This window comes from Nerophis ophidion, linkage group LG24 (assembly GCF_033978795.1).
Source record: "Nerophis ophidion isolate RoL-2023_Sa linkage group LG24, RoL_Noph_v1.0, whole genome shotgun sequence".
In the NCBI taxonomy this organism is placed as follows: Eukaryota; Metazoa; Chordata; class Actinopteri; order Syngnathiformes; family Syngnathidae; genus Nerophis; species Nerophis ophidion.
This window is the reverse complement of record NC_084634.1, coordinates 24,498,118-24,515,381: the sequence shown is the minus strand read 5'-3', so window position 1 is coordinate 24,515,381 and position 17,264 is coordinate 24,498,118. Positions and strand designations below refer to the sequence as shown.

Here is a 17,264-nt window from a genome sequence, read left to right as displayed (position 1 = left end):
CACATCCTCACATTGCTTATAATGGTAGTCTCAAACAAAAAGAGCTATTCCGACCGAGAAAACGACAATTTCCGCATTAATTTGAGCGAGGATGAAAGATTTGTGTTTGAGGATATTGATAGTGACGGACAAGAAAAAAAACAACAACAAAAAACCACGATTGCAATCGCGTTGCATTGAGACGGATTCATATGTTTTTAGAGACATTTACTAGGATAATTCTGGGAAATCCCTTATCCTTCAATTGTTTTGCTAGTGTTTTAGTGCGTTTAATAGTACCTGATAGTCGGAAGTGTACGTCCACGGCCGGGTGTTGACGTAAGTGTCTCGGGGAAGTCGACGGCAGCTGTACGGGAGGCAGAAGCTCAGCTGATGTCCGGTAAGAAGCGACTTTTTAACCACAATTTTCTCACCGAAACCTGCTGGTTGACATGTAGTCGGGATCCATGTCCGCTGTGATCCATTCTAAAGTTTCACCTCTGGGAATTTAAAACAAGGAATCACCGTGTGTTTGTGTGGCTAAAGGCTAAAGCTTCCCAACTCCGTCTTTCTACTGTGACTTCTCCAATATTAATTGAACAAATTGCAAAAGATTCAGCAACACAGATGTCCAAAATACTGTGTAATTATGCCATTAAAGCAGACGACTTTTAGCTGTGTGTGTGCGCAGCGCTCATATTCATAACAGCCCGTGACGTCACACGTACACGTCATCAATACGTGACGTTTTCAAGAAAAAAGTCCCGGAAAATTTTAAATTGCAATTTAGTAAACTAAAAAGGCCGTATTGGCATGTGTTGCAATGTTAATATTTCATCATTAATATATAAACTATCAGACTGCGTGGTGGGTAGTAGTGGGTTTCAGTAGGCCTTTAAAAAAAAAGGTGACGTAACACAGTGGTGAACATGCCCTTTCCCAACTACTTTGGCACATGTTCCTGCCATGAAATACTAAGATAATTATCATTTGCAAAAAAAAAAAGTTTATGATTTTGAACATCAAATATCTTGTCTTTGTCGTGCATTCAATAAAACAGTGGTTCTCAAATGGGGGTACGCGTACCCCTGGAGGTACTTAAAGGTATGCCAAAGGGTAGGTGAGATTTTTTTTTAAATATTCTAAAAATAGCAACAATTCAAAAAACCTTTATAAATATATTTATTGAATAATACTTCAACAAAATATGAATGTAAGTTAATAAACTGTGAAAAGAAATGCAACAATGCTAGATTTTTTTATGGACATGTTCCATAAATATTGATGTTAAAGATTAATTTTTTTCGTGAAGAAATCTTTAGAATTAAGTTCATGAATCCAGATGAATCTCTATTACAATCCCCAAAGACGACACTTTAAGTTGATGATTACTTCTGTGTGTATAAATCTTTATTCATAATTGAATCATTTGTATTTATTTTATTTATTTATCACTTATTTTTCACCGCGACCCCAAAAGGGAATAAGCGGTAGTAAATGGATGGATGGATGGACTTATTTTTCAACAAGTTTTTAGTTAATTTTCTATACGTTTTTTTCCAAATAGTTCAAGAAAGACCACTACAAATGAGCAATATTTTGCACTGATATACAATGTAATAAATCCGAAACTGATGACATAGTGCTGTATTTTACTTCTTTATCTCTTTTTTTCCAACCAAAAATGATTTGCTCTGATTAGGGGGCACTTGAATTAAAAGAATGTTCACAGGGGGTACATCACTGAAAAAAGGTTGAGAACCACTGCAATAAAATATGGGTTGGACATGATTTGCAAATCATTGTATTCCGTTTATATTTACATCTAACACAATTTCCCAACTCAAATGGAAACGGGGTTTGTAGTAATACACGAGTGCGGAATGAGCCGGTGTCTCCTTAATGAAGTTAGTGTACTATTGGAAGGCTTTGGAGTGTGAAATAAGTCGTGGGGGCAGGCTATGCTGCAACAAGGGGAGGGAATATGGCGCTGGAGAGGAGTGACTTTCCGGCAAAAAAACAAAAACAACATCTTCTACATCATTCAGTACAGTGAGCACCGGTGTAGGGCGGGCAGGCAGCCGCTTCGGAGGCGACGTACGGAGACATGCTTCTTAACTACGGACACAAAAAGCCGGACGAACATGACATGATTTAAGCAGGAAGAAAAGGACGGAAAAGGAGCTAAAAGTGAAAAGCGTTGTTGGAAGAAGTCTAAAGCTTCATGTTTGTGTGTTAATACCTGTCGACACCAACCCCCTGTAAGTACATTTAATTTGTTTTAAACTGAACCCCCAAAAAATATATTCTAATATGTGCGGTTTAATTTAAATTATGAGCCAACTTGTAATGTTTTGTTAGTTGAACATGGAGTTCGTCAACATGGCCGCTAATGTCACACACAGCGACACAGCAACGCAACTAAATCACATCTTTTTGATTTTCCCCCCCTGTTTGAATGTTTCTGAGATAGTTTTTGCAGTTAAACCGGAGTTCCCCCCTCCCTTGCCTGTGTGTAACTTTACTCCCAAAGTCATGCCCACTTATTTGAACTACATCACGGCTGCTGTTTGACTTCACCGAGGAACGTTAGTCGCATTCAAAAATGTCACGTTTTTACCTTCGCAGGCTTATCTACAATTATTTTGTACTGTGGAGCAACACCTAAAACGATTTTTTTCAATCCTAACTCCCCAGTGCTTAAAACGGCTTAGTCACTTTTAATCCGAATGATTAAAACGGCTGCATGTGTACATTGTAAAAGGGAATGTGTGTAATTAGACTACTAGGGGTTGTGTGACATTTGGGGTCAACAGGAATACTAAAAGGCTTTTTGGGGGATGTTCTCACACACTGTTCAGTGTAGTTGGTATTGTAAACAGGAAACAACACATTTCGTTATGTTGGAACGTTTAAGTTCCTGTTAGAATAACAGTCTGAAAAAAAATATATTGTAAGCATCACATGCATATACAAACCCCGTTTCCATATGAGTTGGGAAATTGTCCATCCATCCATCCATTTTCTACCGCTTATTCCCTTTTGGGGTTGCGGGGGGCGCTGGCGTCTATCTCAGCTACAATCAGGCAGAAGGCGGTGTACATCCTGGACAAGTCGCCATCTCATCGCAGGGCCAACACAGACAGACAGACAACATTCACACTCACATTCACACACTAGGGACCATTTAGTGTTGCCAATCAACCTATCCCCAGGTGCACGTCTTTGGAGGTGGGGAGAAGCCGGAGTACACGAAGGGAACCCACGCAGTCACGGGGAGGACATGCAAACTCCACACAGAAATATCCCCAGCCTGGGATTGAACCCAGAACCTGCAGGACCTTTGTATTGTGAGGCAGACGCACTAACCCCTCTGCCACCGTAAACAGAATACAATGATTTGCAAATCATTTTCAACCCATATTCAGTTGAATATGCTACAAAGACAACATGTTTGATGTTCAAACTGATAAACATTTCTTTTGTTGCAAATAATCATTAACTTTAGAATTTGATGCCAGCGACACGTGCCAAAGAAGTTGGGAAGGGTGGCAATACATACTGATAAAGTTGAGGAATGCTCATCAAACACTTATATGGAACATCCCACAGGTGTGCAGGCTAATTGGGAACAGGTGGGTGCCATTATTGGGTACAAAAGCAACTTCCATGAAATGCTAAGTAATTCACAAACAAGGATGGGGCGAGGGTCACCACATTGTAAACAAATTGTCGAACAGATTTAGAACAACATTTCTCAACGAGCTATTGCAAGGAATTTAGGGATTTTATCAGCTACGGTCCGTAAAATCATCAAAAGGTTCAGAGAATCTGGAGAAAACACTGCACACAAGCGATGATATTACGGACCTTTGATCCCTCAGGCGGTACTGAGTCAAAAAACGACATCAGTGTGTAAAGGATATCACCGCATGGGCTCGGGAACACTCCATAAAACCACTGTCAGTAACTACAGTTGGTCGCTACATCTGTAAGTGCAAGTTAAAACTGTACTATGCAAAGCGAAAGCCATTTATCAACAACACCCAGGCCCGAACTCATCTAAGATGGACTGATGTAAAGTGGAAAAGTGTTCTGTGGTCTGACGAGTCCACATTTCAAATTATATTTGGAAACTGTGAACATGGTGTCCTCCGGAACAAAGAGGAAAATAACCCTCCGGATTGTTATAGGCGCAAAGTTCAAAAGCCATCATCTGTGATGGTATGGGGGTGTATTAGTGAGTAACTTACTCATCTGTGAAGGCACCATTAATGCTGAATGGTCCATACAGGTTTTGGAGCAACATATGTTGTCATCCAAGCCACATTATCATGGATGCCCCTGCTTATTTCAGCAAGACAATGCTAAACCACGTGTTACAACAGCGTTGCTTCGTAGTATAAGAATGCGGGTACTTTCCTGACCTGCCTGCAGTCCAGACATTTCTCCCATCGAAAATGTGTGGCGCATTATGAAGCGTAAAATATGACAACAAGACCCTGGACTGTTGAACAACTTAAGCTGTAAATCAAGCAAGAATGGTAAAGAATTCCACTTACACAGCTTCAACAATTAGTTTCTTCAGTTCCCAAACGTTTATTGAATGTTGTTAAAAGAAAATGTGATGTAAGACAGTGGTGAACATGCCCTTTCCCAACTACTTTGGCACGTGTTGCAGCCATGAAATTCTAAGTTAATTAGTATTTGCAAAAAAAAAAAAAAGTTTATGAGTTTGAACATCAAATATCTTGTCTTTGTATTGCCTCTCAATTGAATATGGATTTGATTGGGAAATGCATTTTTAGACAATGTGATTTGCCTGAGCGGTTAAGAGACTCTGAGAGTAACAAGCAACAAGCGGTAGAAAATGGATTACAAAGGACATATTTAAAAAAAAAAAAAAAAAAAAAAAATTAACTTGGGACTTCCCGCGGGCCAGATCTCAAACGCAGGTGGGCCTGATCTGGCCCTCGGGCCGTAGTTTGGGGACCACTGGTTAAGATAGTCGATGGCTAGTCAATTATCAAAATAGTTGTTAGTTGAAGCCCAAGTAAACAAAGAGAAACCTGAGAGGAAATATTTTCTGCAGGTTTAGTGCCAGGAAGTTACGACTGTGCAGGGTGATCCACATTGGTATGACGACGCTAGCGAGTTCGACCAGATGTTTTGGGCGAATATTACAGGGTTCACTGTCGCATTTGCTTTCCCCACTAATGGCAGGCATGCTTGTAACTACATTTTTTTGCTTTCAACTTAAAGCATAACAATTAGCCGAGAGACAGCTCTTATCTCAAAACACTCTTAAGTTGAGGTAAGACTGTGCTGTATATTTTCCAGCTCTTGTAGAGGATGTTAAAAGGAGAAAAAATGAGTGAGGAAGCTCAACATACATCCTAACTGTCCCCTGTTTATATTGACACTACCTTGTGGGTGATTTGTTTACAGACTTAACTGCGCACACAGGAAAAAAAACCTCCCTGTTGTCGAGTTATTTATTCAAATAAGCAGACTTTTTAGTATGGAATTACTTCAGTGGTTGTTGATGTGCGGCTGAATTGTGTCACTGTCTCCACTGTGGGTGGGGAGATAATGGTGGTGGAAGTGAAACCCATGATTAGATCAACAGTCATTCCTATGCAGCCTTGAGTTCAGGGCTATTCAACTGATCATCACTATTAAATGCTAAAACTAAAGTAAATCAAAACATAACAGAAAGACTATGGTAAAGTGAGTCAAAGATATTCTATATTATAGGAGTCAGTGTTCCTCTAAGGATGGCAATCTATTTGTGGCAGTGGGTTGCAGGGGAGACGCTAGAGGAGTCTTCATCTAATTTGCATAAGTGGACATAATGCAAAAAGTGAGCAAAAAACTTTAAATCGTGTTTAGAAATGTAATAAATCTTACTTCTGTCGCCTCTTTTTGTGATGGAAGAAGTGCGATACGTGTTTTAATATCCGTTTCCAATAGGGATCCACAATAATGAAAATGTAAACAAAACCAATAACCGATTATTTCCAGACCTTTACAACCGATAACAGGTCTTTATGTGTATATATACTGTATATTTACACAATATTTGGTGAGAATATAATAATTTAACAGTTCACACTTATGCCCACAATGTAGACATGCTTCCAAAAATATACAAATCTATTGGTGGTAATAGGATAATGTCTACTTATATTGGTATACCCATTCATCCCTCCATTTTCTACTGCTTGTCCCTTTTGGGGTCGTGGGGGATGCTGGAGCCTATCTCAGCTGCATTCGGGCGGAAGGCGGCGTACACCCTGGACAAGTCGCTATTGGAATACCCAATGAACTATAATTTAAGTACAAACACACTTCCTACTATAATTCTGACCCATGCAAACATTTCTAATGATGGAGTGGAGCAAAAAGAAGTTGGAATTTATTGATAATTAAACCTGTCAATTATTTAATTGTTAGACAACATGCAACTCAAAAATTCTGAACATCCATTTTCCGCCCACCTCAACCTCCTGATGTCCCCAATTCCAATTTGCTGTTTTGATGCATGTTAAAAACAATAAGGGACTTTGTGACTTCAATAATAAATATGGCAGTGCCATGTTGGCATTTTTTTCCATAACTTGGGTTGATTTATTTTGGAAAACCTTGCTACATTGTTTAAAGCATCCAGCGGGGCATCACAACAAAATTAGGCATAATAATGTGTTAATTCCACGACTGCATATATCGGTATTGGTTGGTATCGGTAATTAAGAGTTGGACACAATCGGAATATCGGATATCGGCAAAAAAGCCATTATCGGACATCTCTAGTTTTTAGTAATCTGTGGAAAAAAAGCCAAATTGCTCTGCTGTTTTTCAAAGACCTACAGAAAAAAAAAACGCCGGTCAAAAATCTTACCACATCTTTTATATAAGAAAAGCGTCACTTCCATGGACCAGCAATAAATCAAAGATCATTTAATGTGTTTGTTCCACACAAATTTAGAACTTAACTGATGTTGAAGAGTTCTGCCCTCATTAATAAAATTTTACCTAAACCAAATTACAGTAAAATGTCATTTTGTGTGAAGAATGAGTTTTTTTTGTTTATTATCCCTTTGGATGCCTCCTGCGACATAGTGTAATAAAATATTCTTGTATACATGTGAAAATCAGTGGCAAACCTTGTGAATGAGGAATGCAGGATCTCAACAGTATAATTAACCTAACGTTTTTGTCTGCGATATGTTTGTTAATAAAGTATGTGTCTAGTTTTCTCTTCAAGGCAGAAAGCACCCATTCAGTTCCTATTTTCTGGTGTTTGTTTTCGGTCTTGTCACTCTAACCATCTGATGTTCTCATGCTTTGCTTCCTTCCGGCTTCTAAAGAACATCTTGTAGCACGTCTTGTTTGGCTTCCATTCGGTGTCATCCATCCTTTTTATCGCCATTTTAGCCTCCCTTAAGAAACTATTTCCTTTTTATTTTAGTGCACAACAGTACTTCAAATACAAAGTCCAACACGTGATGACATGAACCTCTTATTTATTTGGAATTCAAAACTATTTTTCATGTATGCCAGTTTTATGCAATTCTAGAAGCATCATTTTCTCAGAAGCTTTGGTCAAATTCTGAATTACACAACCTTGTGGCCATTTGTTGGTGCATGATTAGCTTTTCTTTAAGATAGGATTGCTTTCGGATCAGACAATTATATTATGTTATATTTACATTTTAAATAATATAGTACTTTGAAAGGAAAGTCTAACCAGGGCAGTCCTCAATAATCAGGTATGTGTAATCAGTGTTTTTAAACATTTGTTTACATGTCAAGATATCCCTTCCATGTTTTTTAATGAAATATATAAAAAAATAAGATTTAAACAAAATTTGTTGAACGCTTGCCTCAGCCGCAGGTACTCACTGTTTCTCTTGCCTAAACTCCAAACTGAGCACCGGAACAAGCTCGCTAGTTAAATAACCGCCTAGCTAGCTTTCTTGTAGTTGCCTTGTTTTCGCTGTCCGAGCCACAACATTCAAGGCTGTCTACTTTGCTGTTAATCATATTTGGATGATTATAATCCAAACACTGATAGTTCCGGATAGGGCTGGGCGATATGCTCGATATATCGCGGGTTTGTCTCTGTGCGATATAGAAGATGACTATATCGTGATATTCGGGGATACGTACTCACCAGTTGCTTTTAGATGCTGGCATTACACTACAGGCTCTTCCCACTCTTTCTTGTCTTTCCTTCTCACAGAGACTTAAACAAGCGCACCTTCTTACACACGCCACATACATATACACCCTCCCGTAGCAGAGAGGTAGCGGCATGGGTAACGTTTGCTGTGGTGCGAGTGGTAATATGACAGAAAGAAGGTGCGAATCTGGTAACAAATGAAGGAAGAATTAATTCCATAGAAAAACAGCAGGGGGTCCATCGTCTTGTGGTGGTTTGGCTTGAAGGGGGAATATGTAGTTTGTCAAGTGTGGGGCAAAAGTGTTGCTACAAAAAGTAGCATTACTGTTAATATCTAGCATCAATTGAAAAGTCACCTGCTAGAGAATGAAGAGTGTTTACTCAGCATGTCAACATCTCCATTTGGTGCCACACCAACAAAATGCCGAGGCAACCATTTCCACATCAACATCGTATGAAAAAAATAGTCAACAACATAAGGAGATACAGTAACGTCTGCAGTAACCTACCACATTGCGATTTGATTTCCTATTATGCAGATCATTTTTATTTGACACTTATTGAAATATCTTCTGTGAAATCATGCACAAAAGTGCATGTTATTTGTTTGAAACTATTGTAGTGGCGTTCTGTACAAAAAGTGCACTTTAATTTAGTGTTGTTTTGATATGTCATCTTAGTGACATCATGCACAAAAGTGTACTAATAACTTGTTTTAAAATATCTCTGACAATTTTGCACTTTCTGTTTTGAAATGACATGAATGTTTGTGCCACTGCTTAATAACTGTTTAATAAATACAGTTTTGGTCAATGGACTGAGTTGTGATTTCCTTCTCTGCATGAAAGTTTATAATGAGCTTATATTAATGCAGTATGAAGAAGAATGCGCCAATGCGTGGCGCATTGGGAGAGTGGCCGTGCCCTACCCGAGGATCACTGGTTCAAATCCCACCTAGAACCAACCTCGTCACGTCCGTTGTGTCCTGAGCAAGACACTTCACCCTTGCTCTTGATGGGTGCTGGTTGGCGCCTTGCATGGCAGCTCCCTCCATCAGTGTGTGAATGTGTGTGTGAATGGGTAAATGTGGAAGTAGTGTCAAAGCGCTTTGAGTACCTTGAAGGTAGAAAAGCGCTATACAAGTACAACCCATTTAATTTAGACACATATAATCATCATACTGCTGTGATTATATGCATCAAGTTTTCATTCAAGGCCAAGGCAAAAAATTGAGATATATATTGTGTATCGTGACATAGCTTAAAAATATTGAGATATTAAAAAAACGCAATATCACCCAGACCCAGTTCCGGACCAGTTGTCGTTGTAGAGTGTTTATTAGTAGCCAGCGAGAAGGTATGTTTTTGACATGACTGATCGTTAACAGAGGTCACAACACCAGAAGTGTGGTGGCTACAGGATAGAGTTGCCAAATGGGAAGTATTTTCAGAGTTCTTTGCATGCATGTTATTGCCTTTTACATTACATTTTCAATAATCATAATGTTGGTAAATAATCTAATAAAAAAACTAAAAATTCTGTGGTACATTTCATGGGACATGTACTGTAAGTATCAAAAAGGCAGCCAAAAGAGGTTCGTAGATGAGAATAAATCTAAAGGTAAAATATAGTATGGAAATGCACACATTTGCAGGAACTGTAGTCTTGATTTTCAAATTGTTATTTCGGGGTTGTGTGGCAGGACTTTGTGCTGATAGAAATGGTCCTCTCTTTTTCTCAAAGGGTGCTCACGTTCTTGAATATAAAGTTTCACTGCATGTGTTTGCTAAATACCTGTGTGTTGTCATCACCTGGTGCTGTGACAACATTGCCACTGTTTGTCTTCCTCTTGACCCTGCGACAGAAATAGACAAGCATTTGCCAAATTCTAACTGTTAAAGTAGATCATCGGGTACGGGCACGTTCGATTTCTTTACTTTTAAATGAGAACATGACTTAGGAATAAATCACTTTTATCATGAATTTTAATCCGCTTCAACAGCTTATGCAGAAGAGCCTTTATAGTTTATACTGTACTTTTGTGATCTTAATTATTACTTCATTGATTGACTGTTTTGTTTATTTAGAACCTGCGAACCAAGGTTACATTGAACTTAATGTAGTTTTGATTGATTGAAACTTTTATTAGTAGTTTGCAAAGGAAGAGACTACATTATATGAAACAATACAGTTTACACAGTACAGTACATATTCCGTACAATTGACCACTAAATGGTAACACCCGAATAAGTTTTTCAACTTGTTTAAGTCGGGGTCCACATTAATCAAATCATGGTACATCACATGTTTACAGTATGTCCATATATATAATGTTATTGTGACCAAAATTATCATAATTGTCATGGTATTGTTGAATATGGTAAAAAAGTACTTACACTTAAATCTTTTAACCAAGTTTACTTTTTTTTTAATGTACTTTAGACACATAGACATCCAATATACTTTCTTAGCAGAGGAAACAATGAATGTATGGTTCAGGCTTTTTAAGACTCATATAACCCTCCTGAAAGAATCAATAAAGTTCTATCTATCTATCTATCTATCTATCTATCTATCTATCTATCTATCTATCTATCTATCTATCTATCTATCTATCTATCTATCTATCTATCCATCTATCCATCTATCCATCTATCTATCTATCTATTTATCTATCTTTATATCTGTCTATCTTTGTTTATCTTCTTCCATTTTAATTAGTAAAATATTGTTTTGTATGTTAAGTAGGGTAAATATTTGTTAAAAACTATGCGATTACCATCGCCAATTAATGCCTTTTATTGACAATCACAAACGCTGATCCTTTGTGGGATAAACTTAATTATTTTTAGTCCGCAAACTGAGAAGCAGCTAGTACCTAATTATTCGTTTCAATTCACACGGCAGTAACTGTTGGTGTGTAGTAGGGGAGTATCAGTGTATGATCAATTCTCTGCACACAGGAGGATTTTGAGGTCAAAAACCAAATTATTTAAATGAGTAATAAATAGTAGTTTTGGGGTTTGTTTAGCTATTGTGTACTTTGCCTTCTAACCATAAATCATCTGAAAAAATGTACACAGTTAACACCTGTGATTGCTATTGGTATTTATTGATCTCACTCATGAATGATCAGTATCTGAATGGGCAGCATAAAACAATGCTAATGTTTAAGCCTGTCAAGTACCAAATGTGGGTAGATTTTCAACTTTCCTCGCGCATTTGGAAGGCATTCCAAAAAACTTGTGAGTTAATATGTCTACCAAACTAGTCATGAAATCACCAAAGGTGTATTTCATGTTTCTTGCGCAATGTTTGATTCTCCGAGGGATATATTACTATTAACTCCACCAGATTAAATCCCCTAAATCTCCCGACTATAACCTGGAAAACAAATCTGTCCTAGTCACTGGTCATCTTAATTGCGTAAATTGAGATGTGTTGCTGTTTTTACCTGCCTTGTCTCAATGGCAGCACAGAGGTCAAAGTTCTGTTGTAAGACACTGGAGAGGCAGGGGGAGCTTTACTTTTTATTCAACCGGTTTGTAATGGACTGACTATATGACTAAAAATATAGATACTTTACTATGATGTATTCCAGCTATCGCTTTCTGATACCGTATATCCTGACTAAGGGTGAAAATGGACGACACTGGCCTGGTTCTCAGTCAGTCACAGTTTGATTGTTAATGGAGCATTTAGTGGGAGTCTAGCATTTAGTGGAAGTCTAACATAGATTGGACAAAATGTTTTTAAAAATGCATTGTTCTCTCCGAATGTACAGCATCATAAATACACTAACATCCGATATAAATACTGTACATGTAAATTTACAATGAAGACATGTCTTACAGTCTGATTGATACATGCAGGTGTAAATTAGAATTGCATCTGCCATTAATTGATGAATTATGCTGATGTCAATGTAAAAAAAAAAGCTATTTTCACATCACTAATTTTGTGTAATCCAGAGATATTTGGCTTTTTGATGTTTATCAGTATCCACCTTTTTTAATGGTATCGGGCTTTTTTTCTGACAACATAATTACATCAACAAATACAATATACAGTATATGCATGTAATAATACAATTAATAGTTGTTTTTTAAATTAAAAAAAGCACTAGTGAAGTAGATAGTAATAACCACTGAGAAAAAAGTGTTTTTTAACTGAATATATTTTTTTAAAGGTTAAGCATACTTGTCGTGCAGCTCTTCTTCCGTTACATCGGTATTATAATGTACTATATATAAAATATCACAATCATTATATCATGCCACATAATTAGATAGATAGATAGATAGATATTACTTTATTGATTCCTTAAGGAGAGTTCCTTCAGGAAAATTAAAATTCCAGCAGCAGTGTACAGAGTTGAGATCAATTTAAATAAAAGTAAAAAGTAAATAATGGGGGTTTAAATGGAAACAAAATAGAGAAATATTACAATAAGAATAAAAACTAAAAAGCAACAATGGGAATAAAAATATAACAGTAAAATAAGAATATAACAAGACAAAGTAGGCAGTAGTGACCATGTTATGAAAACGTATTGCACTGTTATTGCATCCCCTGTCATCCTAGTACCCCCCGCCCCCCGCCCCAGAGAGGAGTTGTACAGTCTAATGGCGTGTGGGACAAAGGAGTTTTTGAGTCTATTAGTCCTGCACTTGGGATGAAGCAGTCTAGAACAGATCAGGCTCCTCTGGCTACTGATAACGCTATGCAGAGGGTGACTGGCATCATCCAGGATGCTCACTAGTTTGTCAACAGTCCTCTTCTCTGCCACCATCACCAGTGTGTCCAGTTTCATTCCGATTGTAGAACTTTAATTGTGGTATCAAAGGCAAAATATTTCAATATTGCGAGTTACCAATGTGATACTTACCCCACGCATGTTGCATGAAAGTCTACCGTGTGAACCACTACACTACCAATTCCCTCGTGTGGGGTGCTTATTTTATGTAAACATAGCCTTCATGTGTCTATAATGTCCAATTAAATCACTGCTAAGAAAAAGTGCATGGATCACAATCTGCTTTCTCAGTTTGCTGAAACCTTCAAGTGTCTTCAAGGATTTGAGTCAATGAGCCTCCTCTGGTGTGTGACACTAAAGTGCCACACTGAAAAGAAATAGCTCTCATGGGTATTTCAGAACTGTCTGTGTCTGAAGTTATTCCCGCTGCATGCACATCATACAATACGCACGCACTCACACATTCGTAAAGAACTGTCGGGGCAGACATGAGGATACAGAGCAGCTGCAAGTGGCTATGTGGTCATGTGGCATGCTGTGCTCTGTGTGTGTGTGTGTGTGTGTGTGTGTGTGTGTGTGTGTGTGTGTGTGTGTGTCCAAAGGGTGGTAAACACCCTCTTACCCCTCTTTAGTACGCCTTTGCCTGCCTGACGCCTCTTTCTAAATCAGCGTCTTGCTCTTTTTGAGTCTTCCCAATATTTCATCAGTGCCATTCGTCCTCAGCCACTGTGAAGAATAACTCTTTTGGGCCGCAAATCCAGCAGCTTGTGATTCCATGATTTAGACTGCGCGCAGCTGCAAACAGGTGTGTACACTGTGTGTGTTTCTGTGCGTGCAAAAGAGAGAGTGTTGTGATATGCAGGACAGTCGGGCCTGTGCACGCGTGATCAGGGTTATGATAAAATACTAAATTGTCTGTATTGTGGTTGCACAGGTACACTAGTGGGTGGTCTGCCCTCATCCACAGTTATGGAAAATAATAAGCACTGGATGAACACATAATAGGACTAAATATTGCTAGTTTTAAACAACAAGGACTACACTTTTATTAAGATAGCGTGGAAGTTGAATAAAGCTCCAAAATTAACACTCAGCATTTTTGATGAATTAATCGGCAGTTGCAATCACATTCTTTTTCCAAAAATTGCCCGAAGCTGATTGGTAATCAATCATTCTGTACATCCCAAGTATATACAGTAGGATCATTGGCTCGGTACTCTGTATATGTGCTCTTCTATTTGTTATCAATATCACTTTGGCAAAAATAATCAAACCGAATGACAATCTTAGTCAAGTATGAACTAAATAAAAAACACAACACCTAACAAGTAAGTCACAACAACAATGAACTGCCATTCTTTCTAAGTACCAACAAAGCGCTGATAGTAAACACACAACTTTAAAGGCCTACTGAAATAAGATTTTCTTATTTAAACGGGGATAGCAGGTCCATTCTATGTGTCATACTTGATCATTTCGTGATATTGCCATATTTTTGCTGAAAGGATTTAGTAGAGAACATCGACGATAAAGTTTGCAACTTTTGGTCGCTAATAAAAAAAGCAGACGATGACGTCACCAGTGTGAGGGCTCCTCACATCCTCACATTGTTTATAATGGGAGCCTCCAGCAGCAAGAGCTATTCGGACCGAGAAAACGACAATTTCCCAATAAATTTGAGCGAGGATGAAAGATTGATAATTTGATTGATAATTTGTTTTGAAATCATAAGTCAAGCAGATATTCAAGTACAATATTTATTTATTTTAACAAAAAATTTTGGGGGAATACATGTTAATATAATCTTTTTATTTTGATAATATTAAGTTTTAAAATATATGCAATTGCATGCAGTAAATGATTTTTAATGTCAAAAGGGAAATAACTATATTTACTAATAAAATATTTAGCATTTTATTAACGCATATTTCCAGGCTTTTGCAGGCCACATAAAATAACGTGGCGAGCCAGATTTGGGTTTGACACCTGTGCAACAAAGCATCCAGCAAGCAGAGGTGCTATTGATTCAGTCTTAACTAGTTTTCTGTCCAATGAACACAACATGGCATTAACTTTGGCACCCTCAATGGAATCCTGCTGTGGCACAAATCCTCCGGCAGCTTTATTCTGCTCAATATGACACTGGCATCGGAACAGGAGTACAAAACATTCAGAGGGAGGTTCTGTCAACCCATTTGAATAAACAAAGATAGATATGTCATAGTGTTTAAAAAGACTGACACTATTGTTTGGTGACAAAGATAATTAATTTATAATGGCCTTTTCTCTGTCTTTCTATTAGACATCCTTTTATTGGGGCTCCTCTGACCTGTGACCCCCTGACACACAGAGGTATGGCCATACACACACACACTCACACACATACACGCAAGCTATCTTTCCACCAGGCGGTAAAGCTCATGTGTGTTTGTTTGTACACAGCTCAGTGAATGTGGACCATAATAAAACACCATGGTGCTACAAACCGCACTGTGCAGCGATGCCCACACACAACTAAAAAAAAGCAACGCACATGCAGTCGATTTTTTTTCTCTCTTATTTTTCTATAGTTAGTCTGTGACCGTGTAACGCATCTGCTTGTCATCACTCGCATAACCTTTTAAGGGTTCTTCTCAGGTCACATGGGCCCCCGTCACAGCTCTAAACTTACATGCAGCTTGTGTTCACTGCTAATAAACCAGGAATACATTTATATGTAGTGTAGTAACCGTTGGGTGCCAATTGAGGGGAGAAGACAACACTTCTACAATGACAGCTATTGAAAGTATTTGATGTTAGACTGACTACACACGAGTCTTGGGGTTTATGGAAATTCAGCGTTTCCCATACGTTCACCACAAAAAAATGTGGCGCTAGCTCACAAACACATTATTATTAGAATGTAAGAATGATCTTTTGAACAAGCTCATTCGCACCCTGATATTTATATTTGGGCACTGTACATATTCAACGAGTATTGAGGCCTCTCTGGATTCTGTTTTTCACAAACGTGTCTAGCAACAAATCTAGCGACTCATTCCGGTCTTATTGGACACTTTTGCAGACTCCAACTTAGGGCTGGACGATATAGCTGAAAACTGTATCACAATATGTGTTTTATATTGGTCGATATCGATATCATTTATATTTTTTATACGGACCAGGAGAAAAATATGTTAATAAATGTTAACATGTCTCTTTCAAATGTAACCTTCCTCTGATTATAATCCTGTTATTTTATAATCCTGTTAGCTATGAAGGCAGAAAGGAAAGTAAATGCCAACACAACCATGGAAAACAGTCAAACAATCAATGTAAACAAAATTCTAAAATCACAATAAACACTTAACAACACCCTCAATAAATTAAGGTGAAAAAAAAAGGAATATTTAAGAAATGTTTTATAAGGTGTAACAAAATAGTGCAAAATGTAAATGTAGAGAAACTTGGGAAGAACAAGTTTTTCTGCAGGTTTACTGCACGTGGTCTGTGTAACATTTAATTTGGTCCGTTATTCTTACTTAAGTATAGAAATTAATTTACGTCATGCAATAATTTTTTTATATATTATTTGACCAAGTAATTATTTTAAAGTTGCACATAGGGCTGGGCGATATATCTATATACTCTATATATTGCGGGTTTTTCTCTGTCCGATATAAAAAATGACTATATCGTGATATTTGAGTATACGTTCATTACACTACAGGCTCTTCCCACTCTTTCTTGTGTCTCCTTCTCACAGACAGCAAGCGCACCTTCTTACATACGTCACATACTGTCACGTCATACGTCACATACGCGTAACAGAGAGGTAGCAGCATGGGTAACGTTAGCTGTGTTGTGAGTGGTAATATGAGAGAAAGAAGGTGCCAATCTGGTAACAAATGAAGGAAGAATTAATTCCCAAGAAAAACAGCAGGGGGTCCATCGTTTTGTGGTGGTTTGGCTTCAAGTGGGAATATGTAGTTTGTCAAGTGTGGGGCAAAAGTGTTGCTACAAAAAGTAGCATTACTTCTAATGTGTAGCATCATTTGAAAAGTCACCTGGTAGAGACTCCTCATGTCAACATCTCCATTCGGTGCCACACCAACAAAATGCTGAGGCAACCATTTCCACATCACCACCGTATGAAAAAAATAGTAAACAATATAAGGAGTCGATAACGTTCGCAGTAACCCACTACATAGCGATTTAATTTCCTATTATCCAGCTCATTTTTGTTTGGCAGTTATTGAAATAACTTGTGTGACATCATGCACAAAAGTGTACTTTTTTGTTTTAAACTATTGTACTGACGTTCTGTACAAAAAGTGCACTTTAATTTAGTGTTGTTTTGATATG

At 37.8% G+C, this 17,264-nt stretch overlaps 1 protein-coding gene across 7 annotated transcripts in view; it reads left to right on the top strand.

Annotated features, from left to right (window-relative positions):
• Positions 1 to 2,002: 2,002 nt before the first annotated feature.
• Positions 2,003 to 17,264, top strand: part of LOC133542169 (dystrobrevin beta-like) — a 66,694-nt gene continuing 51,432 nt past the window's right edge. For 2 of the 7 annotated variants that reach the window (XM_061886053.1, XM_061886048.1), the window contains exons 1-2: positions 13,468 to 13,725; positions 15,223 to 15,272. The gene's annotated coding sequence lies outside the window, so the exon portion shown is untranslated. Of the gene's footprint in view, positions 2,241 to 13,465; positions 13,726 to 15,222; positions 15,273 to 17,264 lie in introns of those variants that run through there. The other 5 variants (XM_061886049.1, XM_061886050.1, XR_009804081.1 and 2 more) reach the window with 5 other exon arrangements.